Genomic DNA, 19,803 nt, shown 5'->3' with positions numbered 1-19,803 from the left:
CAAAAACTAATCTGCAGTAGGATATGGCATATAGGAAAATGACCTTTAATTTGCCACTAAGATTCTGAATGCTTACAGCCACTGGCAATAGAAAGGTGCCCTGTTGGGGTACAATGACATTTGAAGTGATGGGAAAAAATAGTCCTTGCACCCCCACCCCATTAGATTGTGGAAATTATTGTTTATTGGAATTTATTTGATTTCAAACTAGTTCAGAATATCTTTTCTCTCTTTGATTTGTCCCTTCTATGAAACATCTGTAGCCTTTCAGGTTAAGATCTCTTGTAACCTTGGATGTGTGGCTTTGTTGTCTTTGCCTGAAAGAATAAACAAAGTGAAGAGGCATGTGCATTTTTTGCCTGAGGTAAATGGGAGCACATATGGGGCATGTAGTGGAAAGTTGTGTGATGGATGACTGTAAACATGGATATTGTAGTTGCAAAATTATCTTTCAATGTTTTATGTATTTGAAGTGTTTGAAATGATAGAGTAGTAGTATCCATGGTAGCCTTATTCTTTTCTGGTTTGGATATGCCACCCTTAGCATCACATTCAAAACTTCTCCTTTCTGGATGCCATTATCTTTTTGTACCATAAATCATTTAGCCACAAAGAAAATGATGGGACTAATTTGTCTGGTATTACTAGAGTAAGTAAGGTATACTTCTGATAAAACCAGTGGAGCTTCACAGGGCAACAGGAACTTGAGGAAAGACTTGGTTTTGTTACCCAGGGGAACTGTCTGCTCTCTTGATTTACTTAGAATGCAAGTTCTAGGAGGTGGAAAGATCTTCCTTTTGCTGTAAATGTGTAGAGTGGTAGAGGGCCAGGGAAAAGAGCCATGGCAAAGGAGTCACATGAAAAATAAGGAGGTAATTTGTGACAGCAAACATGGCTTCTCTAAATGTGAATCATGCCTGGAAAATCTGGTGGCCTTCTACTGTGGAGGTACAGCAGGCGTAGATGAGAAAGGTTTAACTGAACTCACCTACCTGCACTTGTGCAAAGCATTTGAGGCTTAATATCCTTGTCTCTAAACTGGAGAGACATGGGTTTGATAAATGAGCTATTTGGTGGGTAAGAAATTGGCTGGATGGTCACAGCCAGAGAGTGGCAGTCCAAGACTCAATGTCCAAGTGGAAGGCAGTGACACATGGCATTCCTCAGGGGTTGGTATTGGAACCAGCACTTTTTAACATCTTTGTCAGTAACATGGACAGTGGGATCGAATGCTCTCATGGCAGGTTTGCCAATGACATGGAACTACATGGTGTGGTCATCATGCTGGAGGCAAGGGATGACGTATGGAGGGACCTCAACAAGTTTGAAAGGTGTCTCTGTGCAATCTTCATGAAGTTCAACAAGGTGAAGTGTGAGGTCCTGCACCTGGGTCAGAGCAATCCCAAGCAAAGTACAGACTGGGTGTAGAAAGGATCAAGGAGGTTTATGAACAAAAAACTCAACATGCACTCGCAGCCCAGAAAGCCAGCCACGTCCTGCACTGCTTCTAAAGCAGAATGGCCAGCAGGGTGAGGGAGGTGATTCTCCTCCTCTACTCTGCCCTTGTGAGAGAGTGCCCACCTGAGTGCTGCATCCAGCTCTGATGTGCCCAACACAAGAAAGACCTTGACCTGTTGGAACGAGTTTGGAGGAGGACCATGAAAATGATCAGAGGGCTGGAGTAGCTCTCCTATAAAGAAAGGTCGAGAGGTTGTTCAACTTAGAGAAAAAAAGACTTTGATGAGACCTTGTAACAACCTTCCAGTACTTAAAGGGGACCTATAAGAGAGATGGAAAGGACATTGCACAAGAGCATGTTGTGATAGGACAAGGGGCAATGGCCTGTAGCTGAAGGAGAGTTGGTTTAGGCTAAATACTAGGAAGAAATTCTTTACCATAAGGTAAAGGCACTGGAACAGGTTGTCCTGAGAAGTTGTGGATGCCTCATCCCTGCAAGTTTTTAAGGCTAGGCTGGAGGGAAAATTGAGTAAACTGGTCTAGTGAAAGGCGTTCCTGCCCATGGTGAGGGGGCTGGACCTAGATGATCTTTAAGGTGCCTTCCAATCCTAATGATTCTATGATTCTATGTTTCCAGAGCCTTGACCTCACAGAATTGCTTTGCCCGGGGCCACACCACTTCATGCTGCATCCATATCATGACCCATAGTAGGAGGCTGTACAATAGCCACAGTTGATGGTCAAGCTGCCATACACAGAGAGCAAATGATGCAGGAAGTGGAGAAGAGAAGCAATGGATGTTGCTTTTTGGCAGAATTTACTGCAGCAGTACTTCAAAAAGAGCTTGGGGCACTAGTATTACTAAATAGCTGTGCTAATAAGAGAGAATAGTAAATTCCTGACTTGTATTTTCATTAATGTTTCAGTGAATCTGAAGCAAAAGGAAGTTTTAGCCTTCTGGAATAAACTGCTACTGAATTCCCTTTGCTTTATTTCAAAGCAATATGCTGACATTTCTCACTTCCTGCTGAAGTGTTTATATACTGTCAGATAATTTCTTGATTCTCTCTTGGAAGCTAGTACAGTTTACTGAGGAGCTGAAGCCTTCATTACATCTTTTATGTGTCTCAGAAGGGTATTACAAAGTTCAATTAACATTTGAGAAGTGTTCTGCAATCCTCAGATGACATGTACAGTGCAAGCATACAAAATGATTATTATCCATTAAATGCATGATTTTTGCAGTGTTTCTATCTTTCATCAAGTTACTCCTGGGTAGAAGTGTTCTCTTCTTGGTTAGAAGACCACTTGAACTTGTGCAGCAGTACTGGCCAAATATAGCATTAGGGGGTGTGAGATTTTGCAGCTCACTGAAATCACTTACAATTGAAGGGAGAGTGACAAGTCGTTGTTCAAGACTTCATTTATATAAAAATCTTAACAATTCTCAGTCCCACATGTTGTAAGGACCTATGAAGTCATTGTGAAAATAAGCACAAAGGAAAGGAAGTCTAGGAGGCAGGAACCAGGATCCACAATGCTATTGTGAATGTTTCACCTGCCAAACAATGATTACCTTTGCAGTCCTCTCACAACTTCTAAGGTTGAGTGTCGAGTATGCAGAGTAATTAGAACATGAATTCAGAGTTCAGATTGTCCTTGTAAGTTTGTGCCTGGATATGGCAGACTGTGGGAGTATGGGTTGCCAAAACCTTGACATTTCATTAGTCCTGGAATGAATCATTTGCACAGCAGAAAGGCTGAAGTCAGACTGCCCTCTTTGAATGAATAAATGTTCTTCATATTCAGGTATTGTGAAACTGGTTTCAGAGCACCCCACGATTCATGCTTTCCAATAGCACACTTGCTCAGTCAGCCCCTTTGGATGAGGCTCCCTAAACGCAAGTGCATTGGGAGAGCTTTGGGCCATCAAATGCTGAATGGGGTTAGGGCACAAGCACAAAACAAAATGCAAGAAAATGCAAGAAGTCCTTCAGCTGTAATACAGAAGATGCATTTGCAGATGAGAGTCTGTCTCTAACAAATAATTCAGCAAGCTAGTGAGTTTATTTCTTCCCTTCCAGGTCCTCCTAGGAAAACTTTCCTTTCTTCATGAGTATTGTAAAAGTGCAGCAACTTCCAGTATCAATTTTCTTATGGCAGCTGCTGTTATTCCAGCCCATCCATATTGAAATTCCCTTTCTTCCAGGAACTGAAGAAAGAGTTCCAGTTCTGTAGGATGTACTGTAGAGCTACAGTGAGGAGAAGAATTTGTGGTAGAGTGGGAAGTCCATGGAATCGTGTAAGAGGCATTTCTCCCTCCTGAGGAAGGCTCTATCTTTCTGTTTCCTGTGTCTATGCTGGACCTCGAAAATCCCTAACACAGGTGCCTCTGTTAAGCATCCAAGTAAAATGAGTCTAGTCTTCAATTTCATAAATTTCCAGGGAATAACTTGCCTGTGAGAACATGTAATGACCTATGCCCTGGGATAAGCAGACATTTTTGTTGACTAAAGCCATGGAGTTTATCCATCAGTTTGTCTGTATCTCTTTGTTTCCTTTTATGGTGTTGTAACAATAAGGAACATTTCTTTTCTCTGTTGGGTGTAAATTGATGTAGGTTGCTTTCAGACTACATTGCATGCAGAAAGGTAAGGAATCCTGAACTGGGGCTGGGCACATTCCCTGTCTTGTGCCTTGTCAGACAGCTCCTTGCTCGTGGACCTGTCAGCATGAATTCAGATCCCAAACCATGCCTTTACTGCATTGAGTGTCCACAAAAGCACCTGCCTGTTCTGGCAGGGGCACTTTAGAGGTGCCAGGTGCTCCTTACTTGTTACAAATGTTACTTGTTACTTGTAAATGTTCCTGACTACTTCATTGTGGTGTTCTGTAAGCAACGCTAGCAAATAAACCAAGGTGTATCAATCACCATATCTGTTGTCAGGTGTTAGTGGATGACGTGTCTTCTCACCATAAATATTTTTCTATTTTTAACTATTGATTTGAACTTTGCTTTAGTAGTATAGAAAAATATGAGTAGAGTAGCTTTATGCAACAGCAGAGACTTTAATTTTTAATGGAGTGAATGGCTAATCTTGTCCCAACATGCTTTTAAAAATACCCAATATCTTCTATTTAAAGTGTTGCTTTTTCCATCTAATAAATATTTGCATGTCAGAGGCAATGAGAGATGATTACCAGATGTTTCCAGTCATCTTGATGAACATATTTGTGCCCTGAAGGCTGGAAGCTTTTCCCCTTTATTCAAAAGAGGCTCATTTGTAATCCCAGAATGGTGTTTAAGGATGTACAGGTATGGGTATTATCAATGTTCACTTTATGTGATCTTTAATAAAAAGATGGATCTCTATTTCTATTTCAGCCTTAAATACCACCTCTTACAAAGACCACAAACTTTGAGACTTATTTCTAGCATTAAGAGTAGAAGAAAGGGGAAAGAAGGGAGGGGAAAAGAGAAAACACACTACCTGTGGAGAGACATGTGTATACAGCGTGTGTGTTCCTTTGTATGGTCCTCCAGATCCAAGAAAAGACCAACTCCCTTTCCTTCCTCAGAAGAATGTCTCTAGAGAGACATTTCCTCAGAAATGTCTCTCTATAAGGACACTGTAAATGCAGTCAGAAGTCTATACTCCAAACTGAAACTTTGGGGGCACCAAAAAATAAGTGACCCAACCTGATATAACTAGCTTATATCTCTAACAACTGCACAAATGGAGAGTACAGGTTGCCTTCTCTGACTTCTCAGTCTGGCCATAACACTACTTTAATTTAGAACACCTTGTCCTTATGTTGTAGCAAAGTTTGGATGTAGTTTAGAAGTCCAGCAGCTAAGGAGCAAGTAACTTTAAAATTGCTTAATAGCGAAAATTTCAATAATTTACTTTTACACGTATCTTTTTCTGTCTCCCTCAAAAATTTCTTGTTCCAGGCTAAATTTCTCAAGCCCACACAGAATCTCTGAGACACACAGAGTAAAATTCATTCTCTCAGAGAAGCTTACAGTTTTAAAAAATTACTTTAATTTCAGCTATATATGTAACCTGATATTTTAAAATTTGCCAAGAAAGAATATCCAGAAAAAAATACTTTCACATGGAGCAAAGTTTTACTTTAAAAATGCCTTTTTTTTTTTTTTTTCATCTAGGATTTATTTTTATTAGTCTCATCTGCTCTAATGGAAATTTTAAAATGAAAAGTTGAATCAAAATTAGCTTTCAGCACAGTCATGGTGCTCTGTGAAATGTTTTAGTAATCCCAGAACCACCAGTTCCAATACCAAGACCTTTTGTGTCTTTCTATCCTTTCCTACCATGAGATTCCCTGTGTTCTTCTCTGCATGGGATGATCTTCTAACTCACCGTCATTGTATTGGGACTTGCTGTTATATTCAAAGGGTTGGAATGACATTAATCAACAAAATGAAATAAATATTCAAGTTCTGACCTTCTCCAGTGCAAGTCCCAGGGCATATCTTATCCTCTGGCTTTTAGACATTAGTACCTTCTCTGTGTCCCAAAGCAGCAGAATATTTAAATGTGCGTTAACAGCTAAAAAAAATAAAACAAAACAAGAAGAAAAAAGCTTTGCAAAATGTGTGCCAGTGAATTGAATTAGAGGTATCAGTCTTGATATGGGCTTTCTCAGTGGAAAATTCAAACAGGGTGGAGTTCAGTTCCTTGAACATAGACTCCATTGCCATTAAAGATATCCTTTAAGGTGTTCATCTTGTCTCCTGTTGCGTCTTCAGTCTTGTGTCATTGCTGCCACATGGTGTCCTTAGACAGTACGAGAATCCTGTCCTTTGGGTGTGTTTAAAGTGAATCACAGCAGCAGTTTCACTGAACTCAGTGTTAAGCAGATGCTGAAGTTAAGATACCACCTAGTGACATGTTTCTGCAGAACTCAGACCACTGCAGGGCTGTGTCTACTTGGAAAAGCCTGAATACTACTTATGATTCACAGAACCACATGCCAAGTAAGAACACAAAGATGTCAGCCTAAATCCTGACTTTTTAGTCATCAGTAGCAGGTGCTGTGTGTAACACAATAGTAGCAGGACCAGCATGTAGTAGATTTTCTTCTGGTTTCCATAAGTTTTCACTTAGGGTCTTCCCAAGACTGAGGATATCCTTGCAGTTGCTAAGATATTCCCTTCCCTTCCCTTCCCTTCCCTTCCCTTCCCTTCCCTTCCCTTCCCTTCCCTTCCCTTCCCTTCCCTTCCCTTCCCTTCCCTTCCCTTCCCTTCCCTTCCCTTCCCTTCCCTTCCCTTCCCTTCCCTTCCCTTCCCTTCCCTTCCCTTCCCTTCCCTTCCCTTCCCTTCCCTTCCCTTCCCTTCCCTTCCCTTCCCTTCCCTTCCCTTCCCTTCCCTTCCCTTCCCTTCCCTTCCCTTCCCTTCCCTTCCCTTCCCTTCCCTTCCCTTCCCCTACATGGAAGAGGTTTTTGTTATGAATACCACAATAATGAGCTATAATAATGCATGAAGAACTGTCAGTGAACCTTCCTTGGCATCTATTTGTAACCTTGGGTTTTTTCATAGACAAGTATGCTATGTTAATGCTATGTTCTACTGTCTGAGAACCACCTACACCTACCTTTACCCTTACACATTCATCAGAAATCCGCTGTCAGCTGTAAATAACAACAAAATTGAATTGAAGGCATTTTGCATTTAGCCCTGTCTTGCCTGAAAGACATTAACACCCATCTGTACTTAATGTAATATTTTCAAATGTCAGTGTCTCTTCCCCTACCCATGCATCCTGACTGCCAGTAGGCAATGCAGTTCAGGATAGAGTTCAATTCTTTCCAAAGATTTGGCACTATAATATAAAGTATGCATATATTTTCTACAATGATTCATATTCCTTCTTGTATGATTGTCTGCTGTTTTTGGCCACTGTTTCCCATCCACTACATATGCACTTCTAACAGTGACTTGCTGATCTCTAATTTGTTTTCTGATTAATCTAAGTTTCCTGACTGCTGGCATGCAAACAAGCACACCCATTATCTAGTTTGCCTCAGCATACACTACACATCCATCTAAAACTATCTGTGTGAATAGTTTCTTCAAAGGAAATACATTTTTCCTGTTCATAATTTCTGCAGTAAGGGAAGTAGTTACATTGGTTTGCTAAAGATGCAGCTACTCTTTGCTCAGCATTGTCCTTTACCATGTCAAAGCTGAGTGAATTTGCTCAGCATGTCCTCATCTACTGTTGCATTAGGAGAACTCCTGGGAAAAGGCATGAAAAGCCAGAGAGATTTGGGGTTGTAAAAATATTTTTGTCAAAGAAAACAGTCTGCAAAAACAGAAAAGCAAGCTCTCCTTTTCTGTTTTCTTTTTTTTTAAGAAGACTTTCACTTCCTTTCTTTTCTTTTTCTTTTTCTTTTTCTTTTTCTTTTTCTTTTTCTTTTTCTTTTTCTTTTTCTTTTTCTTTTTCTTTTTCTTTTTCTTTTTCTTTTTCTTTTTCTTTTTCTTTTTCTTTTTCTTTTCCTTTTCCTTTTCCTTTTTCTTTTTCTTTTTCTTTTTCTTTTTTTTTCTTTTTTCCCTGTCTCACAGGTTAAGGAAAACTGTGTTTGAACTGCTGGTCTTACCTAGTTTGGTTTCTCCTCAGGAAGAGAGTGCTGTTTACTGCATGAGCAAAAACCCAGTGACGGATTAATTTTTAGTGTTATTTGAATTGCTCCCTGGATTGGAGGAAAAAATCGAATCTGTGGGCATGTTTTGTGAATGTTAAGCAAGCTGTGACCTTAGTTTATGAATTCCTGATTTGCAATTCAGCCACAGAAGTATTCATGCGTTCACCTCCTATTTAAATTACATGCTTTAGGTTAATTAAATCAGGACTAGACCTATAAACACCCAACATACGCAGTTCTTTATGTAGCTTTATTCTTTATGCATTTAATCCAACTCTTCCAGCAAGCCTGTGGCAGTTACTGTCAGATAATGTAGGAAATAATACATGATAACCACTGGGGACAGAATAAGATGTAAGTAGCACTGCAGCATTTATGAGTAACTGTTTCAAGTGGTTTGTGTCAGCACAGCTCTAGTTAAGTTGAAAATCAGATGACTGGAAAACTGACATGAGAAAATGAGGTGAGCTAGGGATTTCCTCTGGAAAGAAAGACAGTGGAATTGGCTTGACTGCAAAGGCTGCAGTCTACTTATATTTTATCTTATTTTGCTAAAATGGTATTCAATTGCCTATTGTACATGAAGATGATTTTATATTAGTGAAGAACATAATAAAATAATAGAAATAGAAAGTTTCCCAGAAACTTTCAAACTTTTTTCTGGTCTTAGGAAAAATTTTCACAGAGTGATAGAACATCTGAAGGTGGAAGGGACCCACAAGGATCACCAAAGTCCAACTCCTGGACGGAACTACCCCAAGAGTCACACCATGAGAAGGAAAAGAAAAAGAAGACTCAATAGGCAGACTTTTGCTGCTGACAGTTCAGTCCTTCCAAAGATTTCAGGCCAAGGTTTTTTTGAGAACAAGATGGACCTGGTTCTAATACCTGAGGAAGGAATTGCCACATGGGACGAAATCTGAATTTCAGTTCAACTGAACATGGTGACACCTGCAACCTCCTCACTGGTGCACAACAGAAAAGTGCTCATAGTATGCCCCCATCCCTTATGAAATTTTAAACAATGAGCTAACTATATATGTCATACATCTGACAGTGTTTAAACAAACATAGGAAATGAATCAATGTTTTACTTATGTGCAAGTAATTCCCTTGGAGATAAAAAGCGCTCTGCAGACTAATTGTATGTGGGTAGTGACCACTAATAGATTATTCAAGGGCTATTAGGCTTTCTGTGGATATAATTTTTTGCCATGTTTTGGCAAAATAATTCTAAAAGGAGAATGAAATGCTAAATCCCAGACAGGTGCAAAGAAACCTGAAGTTTGTGACAAGCAGAGTGTTGTAAATTCAACATTTACATTGTGCTTAATATACCATAAATTGAAGAGCAAAATAAGTTCATCTTATGCTTGATTTCTGCACAGTTTTATTGATGGTTGTGAAATATTGAAAATGGGAAAAGGAGACTTGCACTCCACTATAGCTAGCTGTTGTGCATGACTGAGAGATAATACAGTATGGAGGTATATGTGTTATAGAAATGCTACAGGCAGCTATAGACACCTGCCTGAGACTATTAAATAAAACAATTTCTATCCAATTGTCATCTGTGAGCTGCTAGCAGCTTTTCTCACATCGGAGGCACTCTATCTGACAGTGTGGCATTCCGATTTTTCTGGTAAAATAAAGGAAACCATATGCGATATCACTGAAGGTGCTCCTCCACCTGTCTAGATTGAGGAGTTTGATCTTGTGAGCAATTTCAGAGCATGATGCCCAGATTGCAGGTGACACTGCTTTCTTTCCAGGTAGGTGCCTTCTTGCTAAGCAAGAGCTCCCTGGTTACAACACATATGTAAAGTTCTGCCTCTCCTGACATCACTTTCCATTTCCCTCTGAAAAAAGGATCAGTATTTTCCTTCTCGAAAGATTTTACCTTTGTTGTTGTTGTTACAATTGTGGCATTGCTCATAGGAGTTCAGAGTAGCTGTGAAAAAAGGTGTAAAAAAAAATGTCTCGTCTCTAGCTATATGTTTTGGCTGTTCACTTGGGAGATAAATACCATGGGGCCCCTGTTTAAACAATCACTTATGTCAAGCAGTCTTTGACTAGAGCACACAAATGGTCTGTAAACCAGGGTGGGAACCGGAGTCTCCTCACTTTAATCTGAGTGCTCACACAACTAAACTGTGAAGCCACGTTTGCTAATATTCTATTTTGGCTGCCAATTCATCGTTAATATTCTTTTCTCAGAGGTTACACTCACTAAGCAATTCGTAAACAACAGCAAATCAGATAAAAAGGCAAAAGCTGCCTTCCAGAGTAATAACAGCAAACAATAAAAAAGACCCAGACTCGTGAATACTATCTAGATAAGATCACTTTCAAAGTGAGAATTTCCACCATACGAGTTCTTTTATTGAGGTGTTCTGAGAGGAACACAATTACAACACAAGTAACTGTAGACAAGCTCATACCTGTGATACATCAAAGAGAATCAAAACTGCAGCCTTGCTGAAATGCTATATTATTACATACAGTATTGTACTGTAGTCTATGGAAAAAATTTTTTTTGCTAACCTTACTTTAGCTTAACTATATGTTAACTGTAGAAAATATGTTAATACTGTTGGGATGATGAAGTGCTTTCTCTTATACTTTGGTCTAAATGCCTCACAAAGGTCTGTGTTTAAGACACTGTGCCAACATAAAGCTAGCAATAGCGGCTGGCTATTGAAAGCCAAAGGCAAAGAGACTAATTAGGATCTATAAAGAGTGAGAGATGAATAAAAAAACCAAAACAAGAAAAAAAAGAAGAGTGAAAGATGGGAAATAAATTTATATCACAGAATTTTAAGGCTGGAAGGAGACTTGGGAACATACTTAGTTTTTCCCCAGTCCTAAGACAGAACTAAATATGCAAAGTACACTTATGGCAAATGTTTGTATGTTCCCTCAATACTGGGAGGAGGTTTCTGCTCCAAACAACCCATTTCTGGAAACATTTTCTTAGAGCAGTAAAAGGATTGAAATGATAAATAGTGTCAGGATTAGAGCCTGACCAAACTTGGCCAGGTCTGTAAAAGGAATCTGTGGTATAACAGCCGGTACTAGGAGAAGATGACCTGATATCTGGAAAAAATGTCTGTATCTGCTCTATATTCATAGAAGAAGTTAGGTATTCTGCCAGGAAGAATATTTCATTTTATTCTGGTTCACAAAGGCCAAAACTCTAGCTAACTGTAAATTTGTTTGCAGAGTAGGTTTAAGTAAGATGTTGCATTGCAAATCATCGGGCAACACACCTGGGCTCAGTCTTAGCTCCTCCTGCCCTTTGACAGGAATACAGGGAGGAAAACAGACTGGGAGAATACAGGAATACAGGGAGAAACACAGACTAGAAGAGAGACAGGGAGGGGATGGAGCCATTGTCTAGGGCAGAAAGGCTTCTTGCGTGGGGGATTGAACAAAAACATGAGTGTGACTCCAGCTTCCTCAATCCCCAAAAACTGTCCCACTCCCTCACCGCAGTAGCCAAGCTGATATTCCAGGAGCCTGGCATGGGTAAAGGAGGAATCCAGCTTATGACCATTGCTTGCTACCCTGCTGCTTTATGGAAGTCCTGACATCACGTCTGCTGAGCCATTGCTTCCTGCTTGTAAGCAATCACCATCAGAGCAGGAAGAGTGTCCCCACCTTGCTGACCCACCTGTCCTGATGGCTTGGTGCCACCAGAAAGTCCTCATACCTTTTTTTTTTCTCCATGGGCCATACCAAGTCCTGATAGCATATGGCTGCCTCTCAAGTGCTGCCAAAATAATGTTAGATTGATTCGTCTAGAAATTATGCCCCCACTTTTCTCCCCTCCATCCCATGACTTTCAAAATGTGAGGAAAACCAGCATAGCTCTGTTAGGGCTGAAATCTGAGGTTTTTTTAGCAGATGTCTAATCATTCTAGATGCTAGTTCAACTTAAACTGCAATACAGATTTCCTGATATGCCACATCTCCAAATTAGACATTGTCTTACATTTCTCAGGGGTGAAATAAAGATGTTTTCAGAATAAAACTGTCAAAGAATGTTAGTTTTATTAGCACTAACAAGAATGAAAAGCATGCTGTCTTGAGAGTATGCAAGATGTAAAACTTGATGAATGCAGATAAAAGGACAGTTTTTATGCAATGACACCCTTAGATCAAGAAACTGAAACAGATGAATGATAAACAGACAGAAAACATCAGGTTCCTTGGTATTAAGAAAACATTAATTTTATCTTGCATAAACAAGCAGAACTGAAGAAAATAAAATATTAAAGAAAGACTGGTAAATGCTGAAAATCATGTAATATAATGTATTTTGTGTAGATTTACTTTGTAATATTCAATTTCTCTTTACAAAGTTGTACCTCAGTTTGCATCAAACTCTATCACCAAATAAGAGTACTTGGAACAGGTTCACGCTCTTTTGATTCATACACAGGCAAAAACTTAATTTAAGTAGAGCTCAGGTTGGAAACATAGCTAAATAGTTTTAGTTGTAATATGTTTAAATATATTTGCAGGCTATTGTAATTAACTAATCTGAAACCAGAAATAAAAATTTGAGAGAATGTATTATTAGATAAATTAACCTAGAAATTATAATGTATAAAAAATGTCTTTGGATGAGCTAGGAATTGTAATATTCTGTTTTAGAACCTTTCCAAATTCTTACCTGGTTTAAAGGCTGCAATCCTGTTCACTAAGTACTTCAGAGGTTGCCTTCAATTTTCTTCATTCATTACTGATGAAATTACCTTCTTTGGAAGAAACCTTCACTTTCCTCATAGTGACAATGTGCAAAACCTACAAGACTGCATTTGGGTAACTTTAAAATTTGTTGGTCTAAATCAATTTGCACTGTACTAATTTTTAAATCTCATACTGTTTTATCTTTCACTCCTTGAGAGAAGGCAAGAAATGTTGATAGGGCTCTGGGGAAGATGATGGGAGAAGATGGGGTTTATAGCCCCAACTAATTTTGTGAACTCATTCTCCCAGTTTGCAAAGAAGGGTTTTAGCTCTGTATTCAAAGCAGGAAGGATGAGAACTGTCAGTAATGATGGAAAGCAGAAGTGTGTTTATGCCCTGTGGGGTGCCAGAGGAAAGGGCTGCATCATGCTTGCTTTAAACAAGTTTGCTTGGGTGCAAGAGTGCTGCAGCCATGGGAGCAGTGCAGGACAATTACTGTGCTGTTTCCTTCTTACCTCTGCCTGGGAGGACAGACTTGGGTCCCGACAGTGATCTTCCCAGCACTATTCCCACAGCAGCATCTGAAGTTGCCTGAGAATCCAGAGGGGCTTTCACATTATTGTCTTGTAGTGGGAAGATAGCTGGTACCCCTTGAAAATAATTTACATGGCAGAAGAGAATGCTGAGAGACAGGCTGGTGTTTTTCCTTTGGGTTTCCTGTGGAGATGGTGCTTAAGAACTTAATGCAGGCATTTTGAAATGTTATCTTCTGTCAATGCTGCTTCTTACCTTCAGGATGTCTCATTTTGTTGTAATCCCAAAGCCCACTGAATTCCACTGCAAAATTCCACTGGTCAATGTGGGTTTGGGACCATATTCCAGCATAAAATTTATCTTCAACTGCACTAGATATAGTCAAAGATGAGCATAAGTTATGCCATGTTTCAAGCTGACACACTATTCATTCAAATAAAGTGTTTTGAAAATGGATAAATGACAACATTAAAATAAAAAAGTATCTGGATGCATTTGACATTCTCAATGAATTTAGCACAGCTAATGGCAATCATGACAGTGTCGTGCTTTTTATCTTGCGCCTTCATGAGTTGTTTGAGCTGGTGACAGTCCCCCATTCCAGCTTTTGAGTAACATGATTATGCCAAACATGAATCTTATTACTTAACTCTGCAATGATTGGTTCATTGTGAGCCACAGAGTTTGTAGTGTTGGATCCCTAGCTGTCACAGCTTAGCATGTTCAGGTAATATTGGTTAAAAGGACAGCTTTATGACAGCTGTTAAGGTAGTAGTGAGGAGAAATCAGCCAATGTCATGTGAATCAGTAAGATCACTGTTGCTAGTTACAGGTCACAGGCCCTACATTAATTTTGGAATGTAAGGAACAATACTTTTAGGGTTAAAAATGCTTCAAACAGGTATAATGGTCAGAGGCTGATCTAATTTTGATTCATTGGCCTCTCAGAAGGAAGCACTGAAAAACGCTTAAACTTTCAATGTGGCACTGGAAAATACACTCAGTGAAAGGGTGGATATATCAAAGTAGGGGAAGGCAATGGTTGCTGAGAGCTAAATTAATTGTTTCTGAAGAGCCTGACTACCCCTCTGAATATGTGACTCTGGTGAGATTCTAACTGTATGGGGTTTTAGACTGTGGAGAGCAGGGGACCACCCAAATGATGAAAAGCAGTAACAGATCAATATGTAACAATGGAGTTCCATAAATATTCTTCATTTCGGCTGTAGAAAACTGTCTGCTTAAGGTGGCTGTCTAGAAAATTGAGTACTTTAAAGAAAATTGTTGTCCCATGATCAAGGAGCCCTGTCAAAATCACTTGGCAAAAAACAACACAAAATAATTAATGCCAGAGATATTTATGTGTTATTGCTAAGGAGAAAAAAAAGTCATGCTGTGTATACTTGAGAGTCTAACACAAGTTGCCACATAAGTTTTGTGAGGTAGAAGGGGTGGAATGTAAAGAGCGTTTACAAAATATAAATTGGTCTCTGAACTTGTATTTCCCTGTAATTAAGAACAGAATAAATGTGCCTCTCATTTTTGGTTGATGAGGTCCACTCTAAAACAAAGTTCTTTTAAAGAATTTTATGAGTTTCTGGGTCTTATTTCTAGCATGGCAAATCATCTCCATTGCCCTCAAACTTCACCTCCTCATGGGCTATACTTGTTGGGATTTACTGTCACACATTTTTTTTCCTAGAAAGCCATCTAATAAATGGAGGCAAAGAAGAAATTACAGGTTAGGATTTCTTTTATTGCCTTATCTACAACTTTCTGTGTGCTGAATCAGAATCTCTCCCGAGATTCCTCCCTGTTTGTGTATGACTTTTCTTTAACCTACTACCTTCTTCTTCCTTGTGGCTTTGCCCTCTAGCTTCAGAAATCTCTGACTTGAGCCTGAGGTGTCTAGTCAGGCTCATGGTAATGACTGAGCAGTAGGATGAGCTGCCAAGTCTTCTGAAAGGAGCAGCTGGGTGAGCCAGTCAAGAGTTTCTTAGCAGCAGGAGCGTGATGTCAGTATTTAAACCCATCTCACGGTGATGCCAGCAGCTCCCAGCATGTTTTGGACGTGGAGCAGCAAGGTGAGAAGGGCCACTTCTGTTTCTCCCTCTGCCATTTAACTCTTTGTCTCTGTTTCGGTTGTAAAAGAAATCACAAAAGGAGCGACAGAGGTGCTATGGCCTTATCTCTGTTGTCTCCTTTGCCTAAAGAGGGAGACAACAGATGCAGACAACAAATTTCATTCCAAGGTGTTTCTCCTCCTGTAAAAGCCAGAGAGGAGGAGAGGAAAAGCAGCCGCACTGCTTGATTTTCTCACCCGACTTGTAAATACCTGTTTAATGTTTGCTTACTTGAACAGTTTGTCGAGAAAAAGTCGGTGTCTGAGAGCGGGGCTGAGGCGCGAGTGACTCCGGGCGCTGCGGGGCGGAGGAGCCGCCGCTGCCTCCCCACGGAGCGCGGCAGGAGCCGGACGGGCCGGGGGCTCCATTCCGGCCCCCGGGTGCCATTCCGGCCCCCGGGTGCCATTCCGGCCCTGCAGTTGCCATTCCAGACCCAACAGGTGGCAATCGCCGCCCGGCTGCGCTCCCCGCCTCCACCGAGCACACGCACGGAGGGCTCTGCCCGCTGAAATGCTGCACATCCAGCAAAGCCGGCGCTGAACGTGCAGCTTCCTCTGCACAAGCTGCCGCCTTTCAGGTCTCAGAAAATTTCCTGCTCCATGCCAGAAACCTGAAGTGGAAGTCAGCAGCTGTAAACCATGGCGAAAGCCATGATGCTGTCTCAGAGACATTTACCTGGAGTCACGCTGAAGTCCTCAGACCTTTCTAGGTTTTAGTCTGATGCGGGATTTGCCCGTCTTGTTCTGTTTTCATTTCCATATTTGTTCCCGAGGTATGAAAAAATAAATAATCTCAGAAAATGAAAGAGAGTGTGTGTGGATAACAGTGCTGTTAGTGAAACTAAGAGTTCATGCATTGCCATGGAAACATTCACCTCCTAGCAACAGTTTATTGATAGCAAAATGACATGGAAAGACAAGAGCTGATGCCTTTGACTCATGGGAAAACAAGCTACCCTGCATTTCTACTTCTCTACCTTCTTTTATTTTCCAAGAGTGTACAGTGGCTTAACATAAAAATCCCTAATGGACATTTCTTTTCATAATTGTTTGTGCTTTTCTTACTTGCTAAGAAAAGTTCATACAGTTGAATTACTTTAGTTGGCTATCTGACCAAAACAATTTTTTTAAAAAATTAAATACAGCAAAGAAACACAAAGGCATTAATTTTTTTCCTTTAAAAATGTAGCAAGATGTTTTTCAATTAACTGAAAACATGTAGAAGGTCAATTCAATGCTTTCTGTCCATTTCTGCATTTTCCAGAACATTTGCTATGGCTAAAATCATTAAGATGTCATTTGCAGGATGCAGGGTGCATTCCTCGTGAAGCCCAGGGAATGAATGTGCTGGGGGGTACTGGAAGTCTTTATGTGCCTGTGGGTTTGGGTGGGCAGAGCAGGACTCAGGTGCATTGCTGAGGAAGTGCATTTCCTTTATTTTCCTGATCCACTGTGGTACAAGAAGCATCACCCTGGTGAAGGCAGAGTACCACAGCAGTCACTGTGTGTGGAAGGAGATATCTTTGAGAGCAAGGACCAGACTGCTGTTAGCACTATTATTATTATTATTGCTATTAAGTACAATAGCATTGTGGAGTCCCAGCTGTAAGCAGGATTTAAATGTGACTTCTTCCACACAGACGCGGGAGGTGTTTTTACCTAGAAACTTACAATTAGTTTGTTTGCCGATGTGATTGTTCATTGCTAAGTTATTCATTGTTAAAAAGAAAACCCAACAATTCCTTTATTAATTTTATGTGTGTGTGTGTGGTGGGCGTATGTTTGTAGGAAATGTTTCTGTCAAAGTAGGCATTCCAATAACCATCTTGGAAAATCAAGAAATGTATGATGTTGTTTTGTACATACTGCATTACTGAAGTGTAAACATTTGTTTAAGAGCTTTCCTGAACTGGATCTATATAAAGGACTCCCTGAACATTACATTTATTTTGAGAATAACAGTGAATCATAATATTTTCACAGCTAATAAAAACAATGTTTCACAAATGTGACCCTTTACCTGTACATGAATTAAAAATGGAGCTAATGAAATACCTCAAGAGAAATTAGTGATGTTTACAAACCCTGAGTTTATAAACCCTGCTAATTTACCTACTTTCCATTATTAAAAAAAAAAAAAATAGACTTTTGTGCACTTTTTGTTCCTTCATCAATATTTTCTCCTTGGAAAATTGTCGAGGACTGCTTGGGTGATCCACAAGCCAGGCTGATGTTTTGATAGTACCATTGCATTAGGTTTACAATAAATGAGGAAACTGCTGCCATGGAGCCATTGTGGAAGCAGACAGAAACATGTGAGGCAGAGGAAGAATGCAATAATGCCAGCAATATAACTGGGGATTTTCATGCCTGCTGCCTAGGTGCAGGATTTCTAAAGAGAGAGAAAGAAAGAAGCAGCATCTAGAAAAGAATGATGATAATTAAAGCAGGGCGTAGACGGACCCTGTACTGTGGTCATAGTTTTCACCCTAATGCAAACAAAACTTGAGCTAACTTGAGCTAACTCCTCTTCTCACCTGGAGTTCGTCAGTGCTGACTGTGTTGCAGCATTTCCAGAGCAGGGTTGATGGGAATTACAAGGTGGAGGACTCTGATCAGCTCCTTACTTGCTTCCCAATGGTAAGCCATAAATCAGAAGTGATCCTGAGAGCAGGAAGTAGGCTTGCCAGGCTCTTCTCAATTGGCACTGGTTTTTGCATGGTCTCTCTGGGGGCCCTAGATATTGTTTCAGCTCCAGGTTTGAGGAAGGTGGAAGACATAGCAGTGGGAATTGCTCTAAAGGGCTATAGTGGAGCCTTCTGCATTTCCTCAGTTCTTGCAAAGCAAGGACTAAGCAACATCTGAGCAAGTCACCACTATGAATGGTGGACTAGGCTCTGCCATGATTTTTACTTACTCATTCTTGTATTTGAAATTCTTTTTCCCATTCCCTGTTCTTTGATGAGTTCTTCTTAGAGTTAGAGGCGAGGAAGGCCATGCTAAAGGCCTGTCAAGGTTAAGGGCAGGTGTGCATAGGTTTGTGTGAATCTGTGTAACAGAACATCATGAGGAAGCTTAGATGAAAACACATTTTCCCTCCACTGAACTCTCTGGAGTTTTTACAGATTTGAAAAAATATGAGTTTTGGAAAGGAGCAAGCAGGCAGGGAATAGATGCAAATTTTGCTTTTCTTTCTCCGGAGAAGAATGAGGAAACAGTTCTGCATGTCGAGGTTTGTGATTTCTCCCTCTTTACTGAAGAATAATATGAAGAAGTTCAATTCAAGAAATTTGAATTGAAATTCAATTTTCAAGAAATGTGATCAACAATATTAACTTCCTTGCAGGGGCTGGGGGAATATTAACTTTTTGGATAGAAGCAATTTTTGAATTCTAATAATTCACATTAATTCAGGACCTGTGGTACATAACTAGTACTTCTTTCTTGATTGACTTCTTGGGACTGATTTGGGAAAATGTGCTTTTTGTTTCTTTCAGTTAAAGGTGTGTTACCTGTTAGGAGAAGATTGATTAGTCACCATTAGCACCTGGGAATGCCTTTATTATTATCACTTCAAGCAAATATGTCTACAGCTAGAGTCATAATTATGTGCATTACTGAGACATTTTTTTGCTGTTCTTTCATTATATTTTGACAGAAAAGAAATGTCAAGGGAGTAGCACTTGCTTTTTAGCTCTGAGGCATTTACATCTGTTGTACATATTTGTCTCTTCTTTGTCACACTATCCTTTCAAATCTTCGTTTTGCTGCCTTGTAGTTAGTGTCTTGCCACTGTTTTATGATTTGGTGTCAAGGTTTTACACAAAGATGTTATGAAGAACAGCTGCAGATTGTCTTCTCTGAAGCTGTAAGCCATCTTTGTTCAGTTGCAAGGCATGAAACCCACTGGAGCTTTAATGATTTATAGCAAGTGCAAAGCTGGTCAATCTTTCTAAGATTTCAGCCCTGGCATACATTTACTTTAGTCAGACACCAGTGGTGTCTGTCTCTATCCTGTGTGACAGAAGTAAAAGGCATTAGTAAATGCTACACATGACTTCAGGATTAGTGTAAGTATTTTAAGTCTGTTTTTCTGGTATTTACTCTGATATTTATCCAACAACTGCTAAGAGAAGATAAAAACTGGGAATGCCAAAAAGTAATTCTGAATTTTTGCAATATAAGAGGCAATATTTCTGTTTATTTGGCTTACAGTTTTGTGCAACAGCCGAGGACCAGTCTCATCTGCAAGCATTTGCAAATGGCTGAGATACAAAGCAAAATTTAGTCTGGGCTTATACCAGTTTTTTAATTAAGGAAAAGTT

The 19,803-nt window shown here is 39.9% G+C and overlaps 2 long non-coding RNA genes across 2 annotated transcripts in view; one reads left to right on the top strand and one right to left on the bottom strand.

Moving 5' to 3' along the window:
* LOC135296700 (uncharacterized) overlaps nt 1-19,803 on the top strand; it is a 149,607-nt gene that overhangs the window by 8,366 nt on the left and 121,438 nt on the right. The window lies entirely within an intron of this gene.
* On the bottom strand, nt 227-2,051 carry LOC135298111 (uncharacterized). Its single transcript, XR_010360086.1, has 3 exons — nt 1,896-2,051; nt 1,582-1,690; nt 227-317 (listed from the first exon to the last, which is right to left on the bottom strand). It is a non-coding gene; the product is annotated as an uncharacterized LOC135298111 (long non-coding RNA).

The sequence above is a fragment of the Passer domesticus genome, chromosome 3 (genome assembly GCF_036417665.1).
Source record: "Passer domesticus isolate bPasDom1 chromosome 3, bPasDom1.hap1, whole genome shotgun sequence".
NCBI lineage: Eukaryota > Metazoa > Chordata > Aves > Passeriformes > Passeridae > Passer > Passer domesticus.
This window is presented reverse-complemented; position numbering and strand designations above follow the sequence as displayed.